The sequence below is a fragment of the Macrotis lagotis genome, chromosome 6, assembly GCF_037893015.1.
Source record: "Macrotis lagotis isolate mMagLag1 chromosome 6, bilby.v1.9.chrom.fasta, whole genome shotgun sequence".
Lineage (NCBI taxonomy): Eukaryota > Metazoa > Chordata > Mammalia > Peramelemorphia > Peramelidae > Macrotis > Macrotis lagotis.
The window spans coordinates 153,331,956-153,359,010 of NC_133663.1; the positions used below are offsets into that span (position 1 = coordinate 153,331,956).

At 31.2% G+C, this 27,055-nt stretch overlaps 1 long non-coding RNA gene across 1 annotated transcript in view; it reads left to right on the forward strand.

The window, feature by feature from the left end:
* LOC141491896 (uncharacterized) overlaps positions 1 to 26,632 on the forward strand; it is a 69,125-nt gene extending 42,493 nt beyond the window's left edge. Inside the window, exons 3-4 of the long non-coding RNA XR_012469797.1 lie at positions 16,964 to 17,140; positions 26,559 to 26,632. This is a non-coding gene — a long non-coding RNA (uncharacterized LOC141491896). The remainder of the gene's footprint in view (positions 1 to 16,963; positions 17,141 to 26,558) is intronic.
* Positions 26,633 to 27,055: the final 423 nt, after the last annotated feature.

Sequence of the window (27,055 nt, forward strand, 5' to 3'; positions counted from 1 at the left end):
AATACTTGGCAAATTCTCATTTTTCTTTTATCTGGATTCCTTACTTTCCATGCATGAATTGTTGTCTTGCCAGCTACCTTCTCCTTTTCTCTCTACCCTAAGTAGAATAAGCCACTTCAAATCCTTAGTCTTTAAATCACTTTAATTCTTTTTTTTAGGTTTTTGCAAGGCAAATGGAGTTAAGTGGTTTACCCAAAGCCACGCAGCTAGGCAATTACTAAGTGTCCAAGGTCAGATTTGAACTCAGGTACTCCTGACTCCAGGGCTGGTGCTCTATCCTCTGCGCCACCTAGCCACCCTATAAACCACTTTAATACTTCCCTTTTTTTCCTTCAGCCTTGTCCCAAATAATCCAGAAACAGAAATTCAGATGGAATATTTCAAGGGAAAGTATTTTTCTTTAATTTATAGAATAATTTTGAAGTACCGTGAAAAAACCCTAAGGGATAAAAGGGATGGTGTAAACTTAGTGAGGGTAAATGTTTTCTTGAAGATATATAAAGTTCATCATTATTGCTATGACTAGCACCATCCAACATCATAACTTAGATTTAATTTGTGATCTATAATTTTAATTCTTGAGAATAGAAAATAAGACATACCTCTCTCCTTTTGCTAAAAAAGGGGGACTTCCAAACTGTTTTAATTCATTTTGATGAATGCCTTTTGTTATATACAATGTACTAATTGGAGAGAGAATATATGCAGAAAATACTGGTGATGAAACAGAAGGCATTCAGAAAATTTATTTGTTTTTCCAAAAACAACTAATCATAAAACTTATCATTTTAGAGTTGCCTGGAGAAACTGAAAGGTTAAGCAATTTGTTGTTGTGTTAAAATTGGCGTTAAACCCAGATGGTTCTGACTCTGTGGCCAGTTTTGTATCTAATATGAAAAACTACTATACTGTTTATATTAAAAAGTAATGTTAAAAAAATCAAAAGTCTAAAGGATAAAGATAAGTGTGTATGTATATACATATAAATATGTATGTCTATATGTGTGTGTTTGTATGTGTGGGTGTGGGTGTGTGTGTGAAAATACTTTCTACTCTAGCTGACTGCTGTCTTAAGGCCTGATAAGTAGCATTTTATTTCTTCCTTCAAAGTTTTCTAATATTTTTAGGTAAAATTGGGAGAATCTAAATTCTTCGTCAATATTTTCCCTAGTATAACGAGGTGATGCCTTGAACTCCAGATCTACTTAACCATTACCAGTCTGATCAGTTCTTACAAAGGAATATTACTTCAAAACATATAATCAAAAAAAAATCAAGTTTACTCTCCTCATCATACATAGCTCAATCTACCTATTCACTTATACTATCTCAATCTCTATGGAGGCAAAGCATAGCTTAGTTCACTTCTTATATTCTCTAAAATATAGAATTTATAGTCGCAATTCCATATCTAATGACACCATGCATATGAATCTCAGGACCCTCTGTTCTTCAAGTTCCCCTGTTGGGTTGACTGGCTACAGCTTCTCTCCTGGAATCTCAGTTTCAAGGTTTCCATTACTTGAACTCCAGAATAACAAAAATGGGAATTTCAAAATAAGGACAAGCAAAACTGAAGAAAAATAGAAATATCTCAGATTCATTTCTCAGATCTGGGGTAAAAGGAGAGGGATCAGGGGAACGAAATCTTTTCTTCATTCTAATTTAATTCATGGCAATTGAAAAACTGTGATATTAACTATCTGACACAACAGAAAAAGATAAATAGGAAAGAGTATTCAGAAAGACTATCTGATTACTTTTAATGAGACAACCTATTCCAACTTGTTCTGACAATGAAGAAGTTTATAACCTTCCTGTTACACTATACACATACACACCCACACATGCACACGCATATTAAATTATAAATAATACATATTTATATCATATAACATGCGATATTATTTCATATATATTATATATATAGTTAGCATGCTAGTGACAGTAACAATATCATATTTATAAATACCGCTGAAAGTAGAGTCCCAATGAGTGATCAGGAAGATATATCATTTTCCTTTCAATCTTACTAATGATAACTGCAGATGAACAACTCTTTTTTCACCTCCATACATGGTCAGGCAATAATATATAGAACATCCTACTAATGTACTATCATTTGGTATTAGATTTGAGACCTTTTTTAATTTTGATTGCTGACTTTTTTTCTTCCATGGCATATTGTTCAAACTTTCTTAGTCACAAGGAGTTGTTGTGGAGTAGTTGAAATGAAAAGCTATGTGAATTTTTATTCATTTGATTATCCATTTTATTTTAAATACAAGTTTAGTTAATATATGTCCTGATATTTTCACCCTAATTAAACCAATTTAGTGTGATTTAATCAATATAATAAAAGATCAACACGGGAACAAAGTGTCATCAAAATGTGTAGAAACTAACATGTATCTGGGTTTGAAGTGATTAGATTATTTTTAAAATTTCATTTCCTTCTCCAAGCCTCTGAAATGATTAACTACTTTATTAAAACTCATGGATTTTTGTGTTTAAAAGTACAAAACATATGATTTTTTTTATTATGGCCAAGTAAAATGAAAACTTTGTCTAAAAACTATAGGAAATTATTAAAGAAGAAACAGGAATGCTTTCATTTTGGGAGCTTTTAATGAAATATTTACTCACAGGTAAATATGACGAAGTGATCACAGAGTTACAGCTCTCAGATAACTCAGTGGACAATCTCAATCAGAATTGCCCCTGGCATTTCAAGAGAATGTTACACATCAAAGAGAAGGGGATAAAGTACTCATCAAAACACATAAACCTCCCTGCTACCCTCCTGCCTTTATTCTATCAGCAATGTTTAGAAGTTATAGAAGTTGAATAACATCCTGTCAAAACATTTCTGTGTGATATAGATTTCTTAAGAAATTCGTGATTATCACCCACAATTTTCCCTTGTTGTTTTCCAATAATCTCTTATATCTCTTTTACCGAAGTGTAAGGAATATGCTTCACTGAGCAATTGGGCTTTACATAGTTTACAATTAGTAAAAAGTTCCACTTAAACTTTCAGCTGATTCTAAATTTTGTTAAATCTATCTTTATACCACCCCTCAAATCTGAATTTTTCTTCCCATTCGCACACAATTACCACTGTAATTCAACCTCTCTTCCTCCTGACTGGATTATTATGATAAATTCCTTTATGATTTCCCCAATTCAATTCTAAACTATTCCTTACACAATTGTTAAAATGATGTTCTTAAAGCCTAACTCTGGTCATGTCAATCTCCCTCTCATATAATTCCAATGACCTTTTTATTGTTTCTAAGATAAATCATCTCCACAATTTGGTATTTGAAACACTTCACAGTCTGGTTCAAATTTGCCTTTACAGACTAATTTTATAATCATACCCCCCTTACCTATGCATATATGTCATAAAAATTTGCATTTTTTGCAACCCTGGTAGCATTTAAGTATGTATTGATTGACTGATAAATAGACATATCTCACTAAATATCAACTAGAATATTGTGTTACATGATTTTACTTCAAAGATATCATCAATGAAAAGTAAACCAACAACACTTTTTGGCAACCAAGTTTTGTTTTTCTGATATTAAGAAATTTGGAAAAGTAATGAATATTACATGGCTGGCTTGCTCCTTTGATTCGGATAGACTGGAGAAAAGAATATTAGAGTTATTTGTCATATAAACCTCCTCAATTAGTCAGGTAAGATTATTGCAACATTTTTCTTAGTCTATTCAGTCTGTGAATAAGAACTTTTGATTGTGACTAAGGTTCTGTCCTAAATACTGGAAGTAAGCTCCTACTGATGTATTTGCTTATACTAAGAAGGAAGAAAATCATTCATTTGAATTTAATTTAATTGAATAACTTAAATCTGTTTCAAGGATGGAGGTAGGGTCTTGACTCCTCTTTTATAATGAATTTATCTTCAGAGAGAATCCAAATCAAAATATGATTTTATAAATCTTTTGCAAGGGGCCACTGTGTATAGCAAAAAGAAAAAAGAAAAAAGGATTTTTTGAAATGTTCAAAGGACTACTTCAATTTCATTGAAGTTCTGAGGGGGTTAGGGATGGGAAAGATGGAGCTAAAAGATTATTTGAATCGACTGAATTCTTTATTTTTTCCACAGGTTCCTGTGGGTCCTTTGTAATGCCTACATTTCTGAAAAGAAGATAATGAAATAAACAGTCTCATATGCAATTTATAAGTTCAAGCCCAAGAAATTGGTCACTCTTTTTATCCATTTTTGGAAAGACTACATATGTAGAATTCTAATAATATATATAGAGAGATTTTCTTGATACGAATTCTGAGGAATAATGAACTAAAGGTAGAAATTTTGTGCATCTTGAGAATTAAGTCAATACTTAATTAACCTGAAGAATCTTGGGAAGTAATGTTCCATAAACTATATCCAAAATAATATTTTAATTCTAATTTGATTTATCCACAATACATCTGTATAAGATATACCATACCTATCAACAAATGTTGGTACATGTTAACATATGTGTTATTGTCAGAAAAATATGTGAATATATTTACCAGAAGTTATCAAAAATAGACTTTTTAAAATATTAATGTTCAATGACTGGAGATACGAACATATGTGATTTTGAATCTTTCCTTTGCCTAGATATCATTTTCCTATTCATGCACAGTTTAAGTCTCATCTGTTAGAGTGTAATACAATGTATTTGAAAGCATAGATGAATTTTTAATCTTTGCATTTCTAACACAATGGAAATAGTAAATGTTTATTTTTCCATACAACTATACTCTTCTGGACTCATTTTTAAATATATATATATATATATGTATAATTTATTTTATTAAATATTTCCCAATTGCATGTAAAATTTTTAATATTTTTAAATTGAGTCAGAGTTCTCTCCTTCCCTATTTTGCATCTCCCAGCCACTGAGAAAGAAAGAACTATGATATTTATTATACTGTGAAGTTATGAAAAATATATTGCAAAAGTAAACTCACAAAGAAAAACAAGAAAAATACAGCAAGTTTTAAAAAATGCTCAATTTGCACTCAGAGCTCATCAGTTTCTCTCTGGAGGTGGATAATATTTTACATATCTTTTGGAATTTTCTTGGATTATTGTTTTGGTCAGAATAGTTGGATTTTTGCATTTTATCAATTTTAAAATATGGCTGTCACTGTAAACTGATTCTGTTCACTTCCCTTTGTTCATAAAATGTCCTCATGCTTTTCTGAAACCAACCTGCTCATCATTTATTTATAGCATAGCTGTATTCCATCACAATCTTATAAAACAGATTGTTCAGGCATTTTCCAATTGAAAGGCATCTCTAACTTTCTCTGTCTCTATCTCTCTAACATTTTGTCTCTGTCTCTCCTCTTTCACCACATACATCCATATTTGTATATATGCATATGTATATACAGTATGTTTATGCATATATATGTATATGTAGATATGTATGTGTGTTAAAAATCAGCTCCTTTGCCTTTTCTTAGGTTTCCTTGGGATATAAGCCTAGAAGTGATACTGCTTGACAAGGGGCAGAAATAGTTTTATAGCCATTTGAGCATAATTCCAAATCATTCTCTAGAATTATTTAATTACTTCATAACACCAACAATGTATTAGTGTTCCAATTTTTCCATATCCGCTTCATCATTTATTATATTCCTTTTCTAGCATGTTGACCAATCTTACAGATGAAAGTTAGTATTTTAAAGTTTATTTAATTTGCCTTTCTTAAATTAGTGGTAACTTGGTACATTTTTCACGTGTCTATTAATCACTGATTTATTTATAGGAAAATTTCCTATTTACATCTTTTGACCATTTATCAATTGATAAATTGCTCAGAATTTTATAAATTTTGCTAAATTCCTTATATATTAAACAAATTAGATTTTTATTAGAGAAACTTGTTTCCCAATTCCCTATTGCTCTTTTTAATATTGCTTTCATTAATTTTATTTGTTTGAGAACTTTTCAAGTTCATGTAATCCAAATTATAAATTTTACTCACCATGATCCACTTAATTTCATAGTTCATCATATTCTCTTCCCTCATTGATAGAGCTAACATGTACATCTTTCCCTACTGCTCTAATTTACTTATGATTTCACTACATCTAAATTATGTACCTATTTTGATCATGTTATATTCTGTGAAATTTTGGTCTATGCCTATTTTTCTCAGATTGTTTTTCTTCTAGAGTTCTTCCATGCTCAGCAGAACTGAATCGTACTGCTAGATCTAATTGATGCTTTATCTCACACCTTCTGAGTTATGAGATTTACCCCTGCTTCTAGGTTCCTTCCCTCCCTCTCACTGGAGAGTATGAAGGGTGGATAATAGAGAGATCCTCTCAGATCCTCCCTTTACCAAGGACACCAAGGGCAGAAATCTTAATACTTCCTCCGCTGGCTTCATCATCCCTCTATCTGTTTTTAGATTTGTTTGTCTGTCTGTTTGTGTGTGTGTGTGTGTGTGTGTGTGTGTGTGTGTGTGTGTGTGTGACTGTCTTTTGTCTTCTTTTGTATTTCTAGTACTTGACCCATAGTAGATACTTAATAAATATTTAATGACTATAATTGACTGCTATTTGTTTAATTTATCAAATAAGGTTCTTTACATATTGAACAAGTGCCCCCCCCATTGCAACATGAAATAACATCAATATTTTTAGGGATAGCATAGTCCACAGCATCTTATATTTTCAATTGAAAAAATAGTTCCTTAATCGTGTAGGAAATTATAGCTTGTGAGTAACTTCATTGATTGATATCCCATCAGAATCTATAAAAGTTAAATAAGACTATAACATGCAGTTCCATGTTGGACAATAAGATATTTATTCATTTGAAAATGATAATCAAAATCATAACAAATGAGAAAAGTAAAGTCTTCAGTTATAATAATATAAAGTATTTTTAAAATAATATTTAGTTCAGTTGCAGTGGAAGGAGTATTAGGTGTCTAGTCAGAGAACCTGAATTTGAAGCTTGGTTTTACATTATACTTGCTCCCTGTCTGAACTTGGACAAATCACTGGATTTCTCTAAGTCTTTCTGTTATCAGAAAAACAATGAATTTGATGAAATGACTTATGGTCCTTTCTAGCTCTATATTTGTGATCTTATATACAAACTCAAAACAAATCAGATTTCATGACAGCTAAAATTGATTCAAATGATAATTTTATCACTAAGTTTTGGCTCTCCTTTTCTGTCTAAAGTAACAAAAATATTGAAACATTAAGTAAACACCTGTTTGGTAATATTATTCTTCTATTCAATTTTCAGTGGCTGCCAGTTTCCTTATGAATGAATCCTTTTATTTGGATTCAGGTACAATATGGCTCTCAATTATTTCTCCAACATCATTAAAACTTTTCTTTGTGTATTTCATTTCTCAACAAATTCTCCTCCATCACAAGTTATCTCTATTTCCATATTTTTTTCATAACATTCTCTATTCTCAACATGGACTTTACTCTCTCCTGAATCCCAATTTGATTTTTGAGTCTTTGATTCTCCCTTTTGCTCATTCTTTCAGGTGAAAGTTGTTTCTTCCTACTAAAAAAAGTCTTAACAGTTTTCTGACTTCTTTTCCACATTTGTAAAATTCTCTCTCATCTCAATTATTTTCATGAATAATGATCACATTTTTGTAGTTCCAGTGCTTAGCACAATGAAAAGCATTTAAGAAGATCTTTAAAAAATTGAGTTGACAATGTATTGACCAGGACAAATTTTAATCTTAATGAAAATATAGTTAATAGAAATAAAAACCTATTTTATTAACATGCTGCACAGCAGATGATTCTATTTACATATTACCCCTAAAATAAAATATGACTTCAATAATTTAATTAATGTACAACTCCATTCAATAATCCATATTATGAAAAGAATGATTTCATGAGGATCTTAAAGGATCCATTTTCTGATTAGTATCATCTGATTAGAGGAGTGAAAAAACAATTTCAATATTTTTGATGAAAAAAGGAAGAAAAAAATTCAAATCTTTTTTTCAGGATCTGTAAAGTAGAGATGTAGACAAAGATATTTCACCCACAAACTAGTCATGTATCGACTCTAGAACAACAAAGCAATGTGTATAGCAAATTCTTCTCATTCATGAGATCCTTATTATCCTTGATGAAAGGATTTCCTATAGAAATATGCATTGCCTGAGTTATGATAACGAAAATGAAGAGTTCCAGGTGGACTGCTATAAAATCAATTCCCCAATGGATTTCTTTAGAACTATACATACTCTTAAAGAACCACAGAAGTAACAGGATCATAAAAACAAACACACACACCCATACACACAAACACACACACACATATATATATATTTATATCTATATATATAATATATACATATTATATATATGTATGTATGTATAAAACTAGAAGATATATTGAGCTCATCCAAAGTAGAAATATGAGATATGGTAGCCATATTTAGCCCATAATATTCTTGAGTACAACCCAAACCAGATTACAAGTTAATGTTTAACAAAGTAAATAAAAACACAACAAAACATAGATAATACAGTTTAAAACTAAGTCAGTATGCACCCAGCAAAGTTCATTATGTATGCAAAATTGCCACCATTCCTTGATATTGACATTATCTAGAACAGTTGGATCATTTTAAAGATGATGAAACTAGATTTCAAAATATTTGTAACTATTTGAAGCTAAATTCTCTGGATCCAAATACACTGAACTACTTGAATTCTTCAAGTTAATTTCATTCAATCTAATTCAGTTCGACAATTATTAAGAACTTGCTGTGCTAATTACTTAGCTTATTACTAAAATATAGATTAAAATGGAATTTAAAAAACTTACATTTAACATGATTTATAATATATGACCACTTGTGGGGAAAAAGGTAGTAATTCTTAGGATTAGGAAGAGATTGAAGAAGACATAGACCCCCTTCTCCATTAAGCTTTCTTCTACTGACTGGGTAAAATAATAGATGGAAGACTAAGATGACTGAATCCAATATAGGAATATATGACTTAGAAATGTTTCAAAAGCTATGAATGTTAAAATATAAAATTAATTGGTTAAGCAAACAGGTTTAAAGTAATACTAAATAATATTACATGCATGGTTTGCTATAACTTCTTAGTCATTGTTGGATGATTTTTATTGTTATAGAAATAGTTGTGATAAAGAAAAAATGTATCACTAAATACTATAAAAATAAATATTTCATTTATTTAGTTTCTTGGGAATGAATCATGCTAAATGGGTGAAATATACAGATAACTAAAGTCTGTACCTTTGAACATTAAATGTAATTGAAAATCCAGACACATTTTACAGAAATACTTCAAAAGATGGATTTTCTTTATTAGAGTACAAAGAAAATAATGTCTAACCTTTTGCACACCTAATGTCATCATTATAACATCATCAGCATAAAATTATGACTTTTTGCCCCTATATTAAATGACTCCAAACTGAAAATAATTGAATTTCTTTTGTCTCCAACTCTGTCTCCACAAGACAACTGATATTCTCAGAGTCATCATTTCTAGAAATATCCTTTCTTATCTGTATTATCAAATCTTGTGGTCTGTGATCATTCTAAAATACTGTCTAATCTTATTTAAGGGGAAACCAGATAATCAAGCTGTTAACAACAGCAGATTTCTTTTTGAACAAAATTCTAAGCATACCTCTCTGTTCTGAGAATGGTTCCATGCCAGTCCTGTAGAATAAAGGTCATGGGCTCTTTTTCCTTAGAATCCTTTTTCCAATCCTTCCCTTTTTATACAGTATCTCTAATCTGAGGAAGGTTATGACAGAAGTCTGTTTAAAAAAATGTGTATGTAGGTTGTAGAGACTGGGTTTATGCTATTATATAGTTCTCCAAAGAAACTCTATTCTCATTGGATAGGGAGATGCAGTTCAATATAATTTTCAGATTTAGAACTAAAAATTTGTCAAGAGGTTTTAAAGTATGAGAATATCTTGTTCCACTATTTTCTAGTTATTCAGAATTTTTAAATTACCTTGAACCAAATCCTTTGGGTAAAGAAAATTCTGAAGTAGAAAATAATAATGCTGATAATGCAGATAATGCAGACTAAAACAAAATGAAAATTTTAACAAAGCAATTAAAGCAAAGATGTATATGTAAATAGGTGGAGTTTGCTCTCACAGTTCCCCAGAATTTCCTTCCTGTTAAACTGCCTGAAGGTTATTTGAGTGTAAAGCTCAATATTCTCTTGACTCATCTCTTTCTACCAGCTACTTTCTACATAGATATAGTCATTAAAACTGAATCTTCACTTTTAGCAACATAATGCAATTAACTGGGGAAAAGCAAGATGAGATTGAGATGAATAAGCAGCAGATAGCAAAAAATGCAGCTCTTTTTACTTTAGCCCCCCAGGTTGTCTTTTCAACTGCCAAAAATATGAGATCTGAGCTCCTTCCAATCCTCATTGCTCTCATATTCACAGGAGAGGGAGAGAGTCAGTTCCAGTGTCTCTTCACAAACTCCTTTGTTTCCTAGTGCAACAGAAAAAGAAAAGTACACACTATTCAAAATGTTTGGAAAATGTGACAGTTAATCCAGAATCCACAGTAGCTCCATATGCAGACTACTTGAGCTATTCCATTTGTACTGATTTATCTAGAATTCTAGGGGACTGAGTCTCCATCTGATTGTTCCATAGGCATATGGATCATACATGGGAGAGACTGCTTATTAAACTCCAGTCACAGAATGTAGCCATCTTAGTCTTTCCATTCTCTTCCATCCTCTTTCCTTATTTCTGTTTCTCTCATATTTTTGATGCTCAATCTTAACAATTCCCTTACACATTTACTGTCTTCTCAGAATACTCAGAATCCAGGGGTACAGGGAAGGGTGAAGATAAAATAATACTAGAATTAACCAACTAGAGGCAGTTACTGGAAAACACTTCAGAGCAATCTGAGTTCTATTTATTTATTTTTAGGTTTTTGCAAGGCAAATGGGGTTAAGTGGCTTGCCCAAGGCCACACAGCTAGGTAATTATTAAATGTCTGAGACCGGATTTGAACCCAGGTACTCCTGACTCCAGGGCCAGTGTTTTATCCACTATGCCACCTAGCTGCCCCTGAGTTCTATTTATTTAAATTGTATTTTTTTTCTAATTATAACTTCATTACATTTTTTCAAGTGTATTTAGATTTTTTCAAGTGTATTTATGATTTGCAAATGTTTTTTACTCTATTTCATTATATAAATCCCTTAACAATTATCTGGGTATATAAAGTAGGTATTGTTATTTTCATTTTACAGATAAGGAGATTGAGCTTTTAAGTAGTTAAGTAGCATCTGGTGGCACAGAGCATATAATACTAGAATTGGAGTCAAGAAAACTGAGTTTAACATCTGTAGACAGTTACTAGCTGTGTGTTTCTGATCAAGTCACTGAACCTCTGACTGGCTCAGTTTTCTCATCTGAAAACTGGGAATTAAAATAATATGTGGCTCTAAGGATTGTTGTAAAAAGAACAATGAGATAATATTTATAAAGTTATTTGGAATATTAAATTGCTAAATAATTTTACAATAACAAATAAGAATAATCATAAATTCACAGTAGCAGACAGAGGGAAATACAGATTGAAACACTTCTTTTTAATTTCTTTGCCATGATTCTTTCCATTTTATCAAACTATAACATTTTTAAAATAAGATAAACATTTTCTTTAAATATCTCTGGTGATTTATTTAATTCAAATAAAACTGGTAGAAAATCATTTATCTAATGTTGAAAATATTTTTAAAAATAACAAGTATTCAGAGTTCACAAAGTTTTCAAATAGATTTAACTAAAATCTTGGCCTTCTCATTTGCAAAGTTTTTAATTTGGGTATTTTTTAATTAAAATACTATGTACATAATGATTATTTGAAGGAGAAATAGCTTATATCTTTAAATTAACTCTAGATAATCTTACAATGATTAACTATTCTTGCCCAGGCATCATCTGAGACAAACAAACACAAATAAACTTATACATGTGCACGCATACAGATGTTTCTGTTTGGGAATATGTTTATATTCTGTAAAAAAATTAAGAGAAGTCCCAAGTCTATTATTTTGCTGTTTTACATAAATAAAATTTTTATGTTTTATTGATATTCTATATTGCCTTTAGATTGTGCTTAGGCTTGGCTTTCCAACCTTTCACCCATAAACATGTATATGTTAGCCCTTTCTTCAGGAACAATGTTTTAAAGTTATGAGGAAAAGGAATCCAGATATCTGGACAAGAAAAAAATAGAGAGGAAAAATAATTTAAGTATGGACTACTTCCTCTGGGACAAACTTATAGTCTCCATTTGTAGGCGTAAATAATTTGCTGTGAAGATTTATTTAAGGAAATGGTGGATTACCCTCTGACATTTTGATGAATTCGTAATATGAAAGAATATTTCTTGGGTTATATTTGTTCTTCAAGTATGTACTGAGAGTCTACATAAAAGTTTTTTTCCCAAACAAAAAATATTTCTAACATTCTTTTAGCCAGGATATTAATCAATATAATAGTCTATATATATAATATTGTTTTTATAAGACTAAACTAAATTTAAGGATATAGTCTTCTGTCTATCTAGTACAGCCTAGTCTTTCTCTAAATACTAATTTTGATTGGCTTACAAACTTTAATAAAAGACAATTTTTATTTTGATATAACATCTTCCACAATCTTGTATGAAAATACATATTGTTGTAAATGCACTTGTCAATAACATTCATTTTAAAATATGACCTTTATGCAATTTGAAGAAGTTTCTTCTTCTTTTGATAGATATTCCCCCTACCATCTTCTATATAAATTGTGCTCTAATTTTAAGTTTCATTGGTATTATATAGACTTTATATTTTATGACTAATAAGTTCTATTTCTCTATTTCTCTTTGATCTACTTAATAATAGTTCAATAAAAGTAGCCAGACAATTCTTGGATGAATTTATCCCAATTTTAATACTATACTGTCTCTAGGGAAATACTATATTTGAATTCAGTGCATTGGGTTTGAAACATATCTTCATCACTTACTATCTTGGTAGTGTGAGGTAACCATTTAACTTGTAGAATCTCATTTTCCTAATCTGTAAAATGAAGGAGTCAGACAAGATTGCCTCCAAAGTCACTTCAAACTTTACATATGTAAACCTCAGAGTTTACAATGATGCACTGACTTGGTGAACTGTATTAAAAATATTAATCCATACATTAACAAAATCTAAGTTTTTTTATTGTTCAACTTTTTTGGTGAGTAGCAGTACTTTCTTTCTTAAGCCAAGATTTAAAAATTGAATTAATGTTTTCCTATTTAGATTTTCTATTAGATTCAGAGATAATCTCAAATTTTAAAACATTTAATTAAATATTTTTGAAAGCAATTTAATATTGGTGGCAACTGTGATTTTTGACATTCTATATTGTATGAAAAGCAAATAAAATGCCTGTTCAATTCTTAATTTACCAAAGTTAGCAAATGAAATTACTTCAAGGTTAAACAGAGTGATTGTCACAGAAATATACTATTAAAAAGAGTAAATTTTTATAAACAGCAAGATACATGTTAACTATTATATAGAATAGGATCAAGAAAATAGTAAAATTTATAAGAAAATAAGTAACAGTATCATAACCCAAACAGAAGGGATTAATCTTTTCTGTGGATGATTAATAGTTAATAAGGAAGTATTAAAGCACCTAGGAGAAATTGCTACCAAGATAAAAATTGCTAAAAGTAAAAAAAATATATATCTTGCAAAAAAAAATTATGAAGACTGTTTGCTTTTTTCCCCCATGTGGAACTATACCCCCTTGTATCAAATCCATCAGTTTTCTCTCAACTCCCTCCAGTTAGATTGACTCTTTATAGTGATTGTGATTATTTGTCATGTTATATATAGTTGAACTGTTATCTGTCAGTATGATAATTACAGTAGTTAGAGAAGCACGTTTTCTACCTGTTGGTGAGCAGGAACCCTAATGAGATAGAGTTGGTATTCCGATAAGATAACCACAGGATATTTCTTGTTAAGCCATAAAATCTTCAACTCCTATGGTGTTCTTTAGCAATTCAAATGTTACTGAATCATAGTTTTGGATATAAGGACTGATAAAAGTATAAATAAAATTATGTGAAAATGTAGATAATTAATAGATTAACTGTATGAGTCTTGCTGCTTGAAGAGAGGATGAGCAGTTCTCTTTCCAGAATTTGTACAGCTGGCATTGCTCATTTTAGAATTTCACTTTACTCTATATTTAGATATATTCAAACCACATCATACTCTTAAACTTTCCACTTGTAACATTTTCTTCAATGTCTTGAGACTTATATCCTAGAAGAAACCAATTTGAACTGTGAAAATCTTCATTTCCACTGGGAATTTTATTTTTAGATTTTCTCTCTCCCTCCATCTGCCTTTGAGCAATTTTCTGTGCTTCAAGCATGAGCAAGCAATATTAATCCAATTTCTAGTTTCTGTGAAGCACATTATGTTAGATCATATGCACCTCAGCGCTTCTTCTTAGGAACTATATGTTTACTTAACTGTTTCACTGTCAAGCTCTATCCACTAGACTAGGAATACAAATTCAACCAACTAGGTGAAATGGCTAAGGTTTCTTTTTTAATTTATTTTGTTTTTAGATCATTTTAGTAAGAAAAGAAATTTTGCTTAAGGAGCAGTCTAATGCAGCAGTTTTGAAAATAGAATTTAGCAGATATATCGTGGAGGGCAGAAAAAAAAAAGAAATAAATCTCCCTCTCAAAACAAATAAATGAAAACCCTTCTGTTTTAGTTTCTAGTTCCTTAGATTATAATAAGATGTACTCAGAAATATCCTTAATTATAAAGGGTTGGTATATGTTATATCTGTAAATTCATTGATGCCTAATATTCTAAGTTATCTCATATTCCTACCCATCTGTTACTCAAAATAATAAATTCATTTTAGAGAGATGATAGAGGAATAGAAATACTCTAAACTACCTAAGAACACCTTGTTAGGGAAATTCCAGAGAAATGATCTAAATCAGGACTTCCTGATTGCAGGTTCACAACTGTATCTAAGTTGCCACAATCATCATCATCATAATTACCACCATCATCAGTCTTTAAGTTACAATTTTATTTGACCATTTCAAAATGTTTTTATAGTCAATAATAATAAACTAAGTAGGGTTTATATTATCCATATTTTCTTTTCTTTTTTCCCCAAGGCATTAGGGCTAAGTGACTTGTCCAAGTTCACACAAGTAAACGGATATTAAATGTCTGAGGCTGAATTTGAACCCAAGTTCTCCTGACTCCCAGGCTGGTGCACTATGTACTGTGCCACCTAGCTGCCCCATTATCTTTATTTTCTAATTAAGTGTGATGTAATATTTTTCCCAAATTACTATCCCCATGAATTGCATCATTGTGTGTATTTCCATGAAAATTTATATAGATGGAAATTAAGAATTTTATGTGACATCAAGATGACAGTCATAGAAATGTAATCAATCTTCTTAGTCCCTTTATTTTATTCTTTTTTAGCAATGGGCTTAAGCAGTTTGTCCAAGGCCACACAGCTAGGTAATTATTAAGTGTCTGAGGCCAAATTTGAACTCAGGTACTCCTGACTCCAGGGTCGGTGTTCTATCCACTGCTCCACCTAGCCACCCCCTCTTAGTCCCTTTACAAAATCACATTTTTTCTGTGATTAAATTTTGACTGAATATATGTTAGTGAGATGTGAGATGTAGTCATCTATTTCATTTGCTATTTTTCATTGGAATTTTTTATCAATTCTTTTCTTTTAACATATGGCTTAGTATTGCCCAAACCTACTAACTAGCTTGTATTGGTTTCTGTAATTTGAATTCTGTAATTTGAATCATTGGTTGTGTCTTCATGGTGTTCTGTGTTCTGTGAAACACTGACTAAGAAGACTTTCTTGTTGAAAACTACAATGTAACCATCTAGAAACAGTACATTACTATTGTATAGTACAGTAATTTAACCTGCACAAAAGTATCTGAACTTTTAATGATTTAGAACTAACTATAGATTATTATAGGTCTTTTAGGCTACCCAATTTATTCTAACAAAAAAATTCCATTAACTGATACTAAGATAATAAATTACATAAATACATAGATAAATGTTTTTTTTGAAAAGCAAGTCAAATTGCCATGAGGGTTATATAATTCTTCAAATTGTGACTAATTTTCCTTCTACTTGCCAATAAAAATGAGGACATTTTATCCTAAATTTTCACATCTTCATGTTAATGAAAATGCTTATTTATGTATTCACATATATACACATATAAACATATTTGTGCCCTTATCATATATATGCATGTTTATATGGAGCTAGAAACCCAAACACAATTTTGAATTAGACTCATGATTTCATTGTATAGTGAATATGTAATGAGGAAATTCCTATACCAAGATAGAATAAAATAACAATTTCTTCACAACTACCTTACTGATTATGTCCAATGTTCAACTCATGCATGCCTATCAATTAGGCCAATTCTTTACCATATGACCTGATAATTTTATCCTAAAGGTTCTTCCTGTTCTTCCATCATATTATTTCCTTTTTCTTGATATCATGATGATCAATGAAGCACATGAGTGGTTCATAAGTTTTTTTCCCTAATTTTAGTTTCTCTTCAAGTGACAGATTAAGACATTTACTACCTTGAGAATTTGTCCATCAATATAGAATTTATAATTGGGACAATCAGTATAAGTTAGTTGCAAATTTGTTCTAGAATTAAATAGGAGGTTAGTAATGTGGAATGTTTTCAGGAAAGTACAAAGCCTAGTGAATGACCCCTAGTTTACACCTGAAATAAAGGGTCATATTTTAAAATTAATACAAATAATCTATGATTCTTCTTTCAGGGTTTCAAGTCATCCCATACTGAAGGTATACTGAAAGAGTTCATGTTACGTTTGAGTCTGCTGCCCATATAATAATAAATCTGAAACTTCAAGGAAGAACTAGAGTAAAAGATATCATCAAATTATTGATTGATCAAAAAAGATGGACTGCTCTCATTGAAACAGTTATAAATAAAGGTACACATTCCAATTGTTCCACAGCTTCATTTGAAAATTTAAGTATGGACAAATTGAAGTCATTATTGGATAATTGGATTGCATTGCCATTTAGAATTTTCAAAATTAATTTTATGACTCATCAATTTTCCAGGAAACAGTGGTTCATAATTTTGCTAACAATATTTTTCAAGTATTACATATAGTCTCTTAGCATAATAATCCATGAAGAATCAAAACAGAAGATTTTCGAGAGGAGAATATTCAACATACATAATCTATCCACTATCAATATTCTAATATAAAACAAAAGCTGAGTAGAGGATACCATCAAAGAAATATAATAGTAAAATTGATGAATGGCACACCTCTTAAGAAAAAGGAATAAAACTAATAGATTTTATTTATTAATATTGTTGAAATATAAAGAGAAAGTTAAGAATGCTCTCAGTCTCTTAGATAGGTCCTTTTAAATTATGGGAGGACATAAAAAAGGAGCTACAGAAGATTAGCAGGCGTAGAACAGCTGTGATGAATATCATTTTAGAGAGAACTCACATTAGTGAAATCATGGATCCAACTGATTATCTGCTTATTCAAATTCTACATATCATTTGTAGATATGCCAAAAATTCAGTAAAAAATACTTTTAAAACACCATAAACAAATAAGCAATTACAAGAGGGTCATTGACAGGAGGGTCCTCTTCCTCCTCCTCCTCCTCCTCCTCCATCATCATCATCATCATCATCAAGTGCTAGACCTTGAATCAAAAAGAACTGATTTCATATCCTGCTTCAGTTATCTTTCAATTGTGTGATCCTAGGCCATTTAACTTCTCTGAGTTTCTTCATCTGTAAAATGCAGATAATATAATATTCACAGAGTAGTTTTAAGGAATAATAGATATAATAGTGTAAAGTATTTAAAGTTTTTTGGCATAACATAAGCAATATATAAATGTTAGCAGTAGGAATAGTTGTTATTACAATGAAGAATTATAAGTGCTACATTAAAGTTGGGGAGTTCTATATAAAGACACCCATTCTATTGTGTCCTTATAAGTTGCTTGTGTTATTATTTTTATTTTTGCAAGGCAATAGAGTTAAGTGAATTGCTCAAGATCACAAAGATAAGTAAGTTTTGTTTTGTTTTTTAAATATGTGCCTGAGGTCACATTTGAACTCAGGCCCTCCTGACTCCAGCGCCAGTGCTCTATTCATTACATTTATCTGTCCTTTCTTTGCATAATAATTGCAAAATATTTGATTATTTATTATATTATATATCTGATTAATTATCAGATTAATTGGGAATAAAAAAACAAATTTTCATCCCAAGGTAATGGAAATAAAAGCTAAAAGGAATGTAAATTAAAGAAAGCAAAGCAGTACTGCATGCCTTTGACTGTCAGTGCATAGATGGGTTGGGGAATGATTTGAAAAAAGAGGAAAGAAGTCCCAAATAGCCATGTGTGGACAATTAGCATCACTTGATTTATAATTTTGCCCAAGATTATTGCCAATTAGTTGAGATAAGTTATGATAATATTTTTATGGAAAATTTTAATCATATTTTGAATACATGAAAACCAAAATTCCAAAACTGATCCATACTACCTATTTGTAGGCTAACCAACAGTAACCTAGGAAGGTAATAAAATTCCAGTCACAGATCAATAAAACTGCAATTGATTCAGTCTTCTATGTTGGAAATAACAATTGAATGCACAGTTCAAAACTTTGAAGTTGTTCTATCCTACTTTTACCCACCATATTTTTTTAAGATTAAAATTTCATTTTATATTTAGTCCATTTTGATGCCTTAAACTAAACCCACCTCAGCTTCTATATATAGGAATCAAGTATATCATTAACTATAAAAGCTCATGAACACTCTCTAATCATGTGACACTTCATAAAAACTCAAAGAAAAAATATTTTAAAAGTAAAATATATCACAACTCAGAATCTGCAGATTTAAGAATGCAACATGAATAAAAATAATCTTATAGGAGTTACATTTTCTCATCTGTCTTACAAACTCAGTATCAAAAACCAACAAAAGATGGTGATTTCTATGTTTCTATCTATAATACAATGCATGGATCTCCTGCTTATTCAGTTCCTATATTCAAGTATCTATAAACATCAGGTTTTTTCCCTTTTTTTCCCTAATGACATATGTTTAAATTTTATTTTGAGCTCCATATTCATCTCTTTCCTTTCATCCTTTCAACCCTCATAGAGAAGGCAAGAAATTTGATGTTTTTATACATGTGTATGGATATAGATGATATAAATAGATAGATAGTCATAGATATAGATGGTCAAGCAAAACATATGTCCATATTAATAATGTTATAAAAAAACACAACATCCCCCCCCAAAAGGGAAAAATAGTATGTTTTCCTTTGCAGTCAGATTACTTCAGTTTTTTCCTCTGGACGTAGCATTTTTCATCAGAAGCCCTTTGAAATTGCTTGGATCATTGTATTGCTGTTACTAGCTAAGGCATCACCATTCATCATTCTGCTATGTTACCATTACTGTGTATAATGTTCTTCTTATACTGCTAACTTCACATTACATGTTCGTTTAAGTCTTCCCAGATTTTTGTGAAAGCAACCTGCTTGTTATAACACATACACACACAGAGGCACTATATGTAGAGAGAGAGATTGGAGAGAGAGAGAGAGAGAGAGAGAGAGAGAGAGAGAGAGAGAGAGAGAGAGAGAAATGCCTTTTCCTCTTGGATCTTTAAGCTACTCATGTCTTGTGGTATACAGAAGTAGTAGTGATATTGCTGAGTTAAATAATAAGCAAAATTATATAACCCTTTGAACATAGTTCCAAATTGCTCTGCAGAATAATTGGATCAATTTACAATGTCAACCACAATGCTTTATTGCCCTATTTTCTCACCTTCTCTACAACAATTATTATTTTCAAGTTTTTGTTATATTAGTCAATCTGATAGGTGTGAGGTGGAATCTCAGCTGCTTTAATTTGGATTTCTCAAATCAAAAGTGAATTAAAATATTTATTATATCACTATAAATAGCTTTGTTTTCTTCTTCTGAGAACTATTCTTTGACTTTTCAATTGGGGAATAACTCGTATTCTTATAAATTTGACTCCATTTTTATTTATTTGAGTAATGAGGCCTTTATCAAAAAAACTTATATAAATATTTTCCCAATTTTCTATTTTCATTAAAATCTTGGTTGCATTGGATTTGTTTGTGCAAAAAAAAGTTTTTAATTCAATACAATCAGAATTATTCATTTTGTATCTCATAACGTACTCTATCTCTTATGCAGTCATAAATTCTTCTATCATCTAAAGATGTGACAGGCAAACTAATTTGTGGTTCCTGTAATTTGCTTATAGTATCATGCTTTAAGTTTGAATCATGTACCAATTTTCCCCTTATATTATATCTGTACCAATATCTCCTTATATATGAAAATTTGGTTTTTACTTATTTTATGCTATACTACTTTTCAATTTTCCAAGAAATTATTGTCAAATATTAAGACCTTGTCCCAAAAGTTAGAATCTTTGGATATATCAAACACTAGATTACTATTGTCTAGACTAGATTACTATGGTTGTGTACTCAATCTATTCCACTGATACACTAATATCGGTCAATACCAAATTGTTTTAATGATTACCACTTTGTAATACAGTCTGAGATATAGTAGGGGAAGGCCACCTTGTTCACATTTTTTCATTAATTCTCTTCACATATTTGGCCTTTTTTTTCTTCAAGTGAATTTTATTATTTTTCTAGTTCTTTAAAATATTATAGTTCATAGATTTTTCTTGTCAGGTAAAAATAACAAGAATTTGATATTGTCCATAGTTGTTTTAAATGAAATTTATTTTTCCATATTTTGCTATTAAACTTTTAAGGTAATATATAAAATGCTTTATTTATATATAGAACTATATAGAAATGATTTATGTGAGTTTATTTTATATTCTGCAAGTTTGATAAAATTATTAATTATTTTAAGTAGTTTTTTATTGGATTCTCCAGGATTCTCCAAAAAATATCAGGTTATCTGAAAAGAGCAATAGTCTTATTTCCTTACTGCCTGTTCTAATTTTTTTCATTTTTCCTTTTCTTATTGTTATTTCTAGAATTTCCAATATAATATTGAATAATATTAATAATGAAAATGGCTCTATTAGTAATGGACATCTTTGTTTCAGGCTCATCTTATTGGAAAGGCTTTAAGCTTATCTTTGTAAAGGATAGTTTTTATGATGGTTTTAAAGAAATACTAGTTATAATTACAAAGAAAGCCCATTTATTAAGATGTTTATTTTATTAACCAAAGAATAAATTAATTATATTACTACTAATAAATCATCTATAAATAGCTCATTATCATTCTAGAATTGGAAATCAGTTCCCTCAATGGAACCTGCTTATCTGCTCAAAACATGTATGTTTTTGTATTGGTTTGACTAAGATGAATCATTGACATTGTTATTTAAGGAAAAAATATTCTAATAATAAAGAAATAATATTCTAATTTTTTCATGACAGTGAGGTCAAAAGGCTCAAAGTGCTAGTAGATAAGTTGGTAAGAATGGGGATCTTGAATTGTGAATATTTCCTCATTGTGATTTTTAAACAAGTACTTACTAAATATCAACATTTTTAAATAGTTTATTTCCCTAAAAGCTAAGTACAATTTAATTTTCTTATACTATTTATATTATATTGTCTTAGATAATAATTGTATATCACTAGAATAACCATAGATAACAGGTTTAGACCATAGGACCAAAGATTTACAGATGGAAGCAAACCTAGATACCATCAAATCTGTCATTGTTTCATTTAGTAGATGAGGTAACCGAAGTCAAGAAGATTTTTTTTTCCTGAAAGCTAAAGGAAAGATAGTAGAGGTTATAAATTTATTCTATGGCAGAAAACTATGGGAAGAAGAGGTGTTCTAAAAGAGAAAAACTAGATGAATTAGTTCTTTCTTTTCTTAATTGATATTTTATTTTTTCAAATACAAATTGTGAAAGTTTTTCAACATTCATCCATATGGATATGTATATTCTTAAGTTACAAAATTTCCTTCCACCCTCCCTTCCCACCTCCCTCCTTTCAGTGGTGGTCAGATTAATATGGGACATACATATTTGTGACAAGGATTTTTAGTAGGAGGAATTAGAATTAAGGGAAAGAGATACATGAGATATTTTTAAAAAGTGAATGCAGTATTCACCAAAATCAGAAGGGTTTTTTTTGTTTGTTTTGTTTTCCTTCCTCTGGAATAGGGATAGGATTGTCCATAGTTAGTCTAAATGCAGTTATCCTAGCTCTCTGAACTGCTGAGAGGAGCTGCTTCCATCAAGGTTGATCATTTCACAATGCTGTTGTTAATGTGGGCATTGTTCTCTTGATTCTGTCCCCTTGCCTCAGTATTAGATCCTGTAAGTCATTCCAAGTTTCTCTAGATTCCAATCATTTACAATTTCTTAGAGAACAAGACAATTTCATATTATTTAAATAACATCATTTCTTTAGCATCCCCTCAATTTCCAATTCTTTGCCACTAAACAAAAGAGCTGTTATGATTATTTTGGAGCATATTGGAATTTTCCCATTCTTACGAATTCTTCTGGATATAGACCTAGAATTGGAATTGCTGGGTCAACAGTTTTATTGCTCTTTGGGCATAGTTCCATGTTGTTCTCCAGAATGGTTGGATCAGCTCACAATTTCACCAGCAATGCATCAGTGTCCCAGTCCTCCCACAACCTCTCCAACATTGATCATTTTTCCTTTTTCTCATTTTACCAATCTGATAGGTATGAGGTGATACCTCATACTTGTTTTGATTTGCATTCCCCTAACTGGTAATCATTTGGAACATTTTTTCATATGATTATATATATATATCTTTAATTTCTTCATTTGAAAACTGTCTGTTCATATCCTTTGGCCCTTTATCAATTGGGGAATGACTTGCAACCTTATAAATTTGATGCAGTTCTTGATACATTTTAGAAATAAGACCCATATCAGAACTCCCAATTGTGAAGACTATTTCCATCTTTCTGCTTTGCTTCTAATTTTGGCAGCATTGATTTTATTAATGCAAAATGTTTTACTTTAATATAGTCAAAATCAATCATTTTACAGTTTATAATGTGCTCTAATTCTTGTTTGGTTGTAAATTTATCTCCTCTCCATAGATCTGATAGATTATTTCTTGGTCTATTAATATATGGTATTGCCCTTTATATCTAAATCCTAAACCCATTTTAAGCTTATTTTGGTATAAGCTGTGCAATGTGAGTCTGTGCCTAGTTTTTGTCATACTGTTTTCCAGTTTTCCCAACAATTTTTGTCAAATGGTGAATTCTTATCTCAGAGGCTAATATCTTTGGGTTTCTCAAAAAATAAAATATTACTGTAGTAATTTACTGCTGTTTCTGTTGTTGTCCATTGTTTCTATCTTGATCCTCTGATCCAAAACTATATCTTAATCAGTACCAAATAGTTTTGATGACTGCAGCTTTATATTATAGTTTTTAGATCTAGGAGTGCTAGGTCACTTTCCTTTATATATTTTTTTCATCATTTCCCTTGCTATTCTTGCCCTTTTGCAGCTCCAAATGAATTTTGTTACTATTTTTTCCTAACCTGGTAAAATAATTGTTAGTTTGATTGGTGTGACACTAAATAAATAATTTAATTTGGATAAAATTGACATTTTTATTATATTAGCTTGACCTAAGTCTGAGCAACTGCCATTTTTCAGTTATTTAGATCTGATATTATTTAGGCAAAAAGTGCTTTAAAATCGTGTTTCTGGGTTTGTCTAGAGAGATAGATTTCCAAGTATTTAATTTTTTTTTAGGATTTTCCAAGGCAAATGGGGTTAAGTGGCTTGCCCAAGGCCACACAGCTAGGTAATTATTAAGTGTCTGAGCCCAGATTTGAACCCAAGTACTCCTGACTCCAGGGCCAGTGCTTTATCCACTGCGCCACCTAGCTGCCCATGTTTAATGTTTTTTTACAATTACTTTAAGTAAAACTTTTTATCTCTAGCTTTTGAGTTTTGTTGTTCATATATAGAAATGCTGATGATTTATGTAGGTTTGTTTTATATCCTGTTACTTTGCTGAATTTGGTAATTGTTTCAAGGAGTTTTAAGATGATTTTCTCAGGTTCTCTAAGTATACAGTCATATCACCTGCAAAGATTGAAATGCTACCTCATTGCCAAATCTGATTCCTTCCATTTCTTTCCCTTTTCTTATTTTCTAAAGTTAACATTTCTACTACTATATCTGATAGCCATAGTGATTATGACTTATTTCATCACTGATCTTATTGGAAATGTGCTCAGGGACCTATCCGGAGCCGTCACCTGGATACATACCTTTTCCGGTCTTTGGACATCTCCGACACTCCTTGGGTACGGAGGGCAATAAACTGGACAGAGCACCCGGTTGCAGTCTAACAAGCAGGTCTTTATTGCTTACATTTGCAGCAAATATGGCCCTGCTGCGGGCCAGCTGCTTGCTACATCTCAAATCCCTCTGAATCCCCTACTTCCACCAGAATCCCTCTTATATCCACTCCTTAAATCCTCCTTCTGTGTGGGCAAGCCTGTTGCAGAGCCAATCCTGTTTAAGGTGCAGCCTTGATACCACTCCTGGCTATATCTCCCTTAGATTACATGGCAGAGTCCACACCCAGGCATCTCAAGCTAAAGTCCCTGCTCCACCCCCAGGACTCCAGGTGGGATTACACCCTTAAGCTCCTCCTTCATGGGCAGAGCTGTTCCTGTTAACTGGGCCTTCCCAGTGCCCAAGTGGGCAGGTTCGCCACACCCCCAGTGGTGTAGCCCATAGGTAGCCAAGGTCCAGAGCTGGGTCCCTGAAAGAAATGTTCCAAGTTTATCCTCTTACATATAATATTTGCTAATGGTTTTAGACAGGTACCACTTATTATTATTTTAAGGAAATTCCATTCATTCCTAAACATATTAGTGTTTTAATAGGAGTGGATGTTGTGTTTTATCAAAGACTTTTACAGCATCTTGAGATAATCATGTGAGTTCTGTTGGCTTTTCTATTGATATGTTCAATTATGTTGAGTGTTTTCCTTATATTGAACCATCTCTGCCTACCTAATCATGGTGCATTATCCTGACAATAACTTGCTGTAATTTCATCACTAAAATTTTGTTTTAAGATTTTTGCATCAATGTTCATTAGGGAGATTGGTATATAATTTTGTCTTTCTATAATTTTGCCTGTTTTGGTTCTTCCTGCTTTGGGTATAAGTACCATGTGGGTGTCCTAAAAGAAATTTGGCAGAACTTCTCTTATTTTTAAAAATAGTTTATGTCATACAGGAATCAATTGTTTGGTAGATTTCACTTGTAAATCCATCTGGCCTGGAGACTCTTTCTTAGGGAATTTATTGATGATTTCTTCAATTTCTCTTCCTGAAATAGAGTTATTTAAGTATGTTATTTCCACTTCTGTTAATCTGGACAGTTAGTATTTTTATAAATATTCATCCATTTCATTCAGGTTGTCAAATTTATTGACATACAGTTGGGCTAAGTAGTTCCAAATTACCTCTTTAATTTCCTCCTCATTGGTGGTTATTTCACCCTTTTCATTTTTGATACTTGTAATTAGAGATGATAGAAAAATTAAGAAATTAGAAAGAGACAGTAATAAGTATTACCTTTATGAAAAGAAATAACCTGTCAACAGATAAAATAAAAGGCCTAAAATTACCTGCACTTCTCAAGTCTTTCCAATTTCACTTTTCTTTCTTATTCTGAATCGATGAGTGAATGAGTTATAGCTTAAGGGACTAGTTCTCAAAAGAAGGATGGCTCATCAGTGACAACCTTTATGTGTCATTTTTATATTTACAAAATGCTTTAGTTACTTTCTCCGTATTGTCAATAAATGACTCATTCTCTGATAATCCATTCTCTACTGATTTAGTCTCCAGGAATTTATTAAGCAGGTTAGGATTTCTATAAACTTGAATTACTAATGTGGTAGTGAAAATAGGAATATATTTACAAGATATTATAAAAGAAACACAGCAACTAGCTGATTCAATTGAAGGTGAAAAAGAAGCAATTACAAAGTATGAGTTTCAGTGAAAAGATACTCAAAAATGGGGTGGCTAGGTGGTACATTGGATAGAGCACTGACCCTGGAGTTAGGAGTACCTGACTTCAAATCCAGCCTCAGACACTTAACAATTACCTAGCTGTGTGGCCTTGGGCAAGCCACTTAACCCCATTGTCTTGCAAAAAAAAAATACTCAAAAAACCTGAGTATCAGGTCTAGTTCTTTCTCTGACAAAATTTCTTACTTTCAGCAAGACATTTAAACTCTCTTATACTATATTTTATCATTCAGGAATTGATCAAATTGGCCTAAGTGTGATAGAAACAATATTTCACTGACACAGATTCTTTCCTTGCACTCACAACACGGAGTGAAGACCCTGAGAGAAGATAAATTGGCTCAATCCTTTAATTTACTGATCATCTAGAAGAATTAAAAGTCCCAGCAATCCTGGGATCAGACTTTGTGGATGCCTGAGAACTCATAAATCACCACACTCTGATGATCTGACTGGAGATTTTTCCATATATAAACAAGCCAGAGAAGCTTAATGCTACTATTATGTAAAATAGTTTAACACATATACTTTGTGTTAGAACAAAATAAACCTCTTCTTTAGTTGCATGTTCAATGAGTTTGAGAGCCTTATTTCATACCAACATCAAATCTAAACTAAGAGTGTACTGGCATTATATCCATGCCAACAAAAACTAGATAACTTCTGAACTTCTTTCTAGAATTGTCATTGTTATAAAGATGTTTAGGATTCAAGTTTAGATAATACAATA